Source organism: Eucalyptus grandis, chromosome 2 (genome assembly GCF_016545825.1).
Source record: "Eucalyptus grandis isolate ANBG69807.140 chromosome 2, ASM1654582v1, whole genome shotgun sequence".
NCBI lineage: Eukaryota > Viridiplantae > Streptophyta > Magnoliopsida > Myrtales > Myrtaceae > Eucalyptus > Eucalyptus grandis.
In genome coordinates this window covers 32,397,273-32,398,415 of record NC_052613.1, presented here as the reverse complement: position 1 = coordinate 32,398,415, position 1,143 = coordinate 32,397,273, and positions in this window count along the sequence as shown.

Here is a 1,143-nt window from a genome sequence, read left to right as displayed (position 1 = left end):
TTTAGTTTATCATGGGTAGGGACACTATTGCTGACATAATAACCTCTATACGAAATGCTGACATGAATAGAAAAGGGACGATTCAAATAGCATCCACTAACATCACGGAAAACATTGTTAAAATACTTTTAAGAGAAGGTTTTATCAAAAACGTGAGGAAGCATCAGGAAAACAACAAATATTTTTGGTTTTAACCCTACGACATAGAAGGAATAGGAAAGGACCCTATCGAACTATTTTAAATTTAAAACGTATCAGTAGGCCTGGCCTACGAATCTATTCGAACTATCAACGAATTCCTAGAATTTTAGGCGGGATGGGGATTGTAATTCTTTCTACTTCTCGAGGTATAATGACAGACCGAGAGGCTCGACTAGAAGGAATCGGCGGAGAAATTTTGTGTTATATATGGTAATCTTTCTGTTCTGATATCCGAATTGGATCCGGAATTTGCTATTTGTCAAAAGAAAAAAGGGTGGGTTAGTTGATATCATTCCTACTACATTAGGTGATACTTCTAGGGCTTTTACCTAGAATGAAAGAACAAAAAAATGGATTCAGGAAGGTTTAATTAATGAATCACTTCTCCTTCTCAATGGTATGTATGCTCAGGGTTTTTCGATAATGAAGATCTAATTCTAGGTTATGTTTCATGAAGGATCCGACGGAGTTTTACACGGGGGGGGAGAGGGGCAAAATTGAAGTAAGTCGTTATGATTCAAGCAGAGGGCGTATAATTTATAGATGCCACAACAAGGATTCGAATGATTAAGTTGTTTTTTCAACTTCAGCATTCCCTTCATGGGGATACAATTTGAGGTTCAACATTTCAAGAAACTTATTTTCTTCCAATAAATAGAGTCAGAATTAAGTTAAGGAACGACAACTATGAAAATAAGGGCCTCCGTTCGTAAAATTTGTGAAAAATGTCGACTGATCCGTAGAAGAGGACGAATTATAGTAATTTGTTCTAATCCGAGACATAAACAAAGACAAGGATAATCTTTTGAAAAGGGGCTCTCTAACGTAAAGGACCCAATGAAAAAAATAGGATCTGTTTTGACATGAAATGGATATATCCATATATCTCGAATTTTTATTTATGAGATGATAAAGTATGGCAAAATCTATACCAAGAACTGG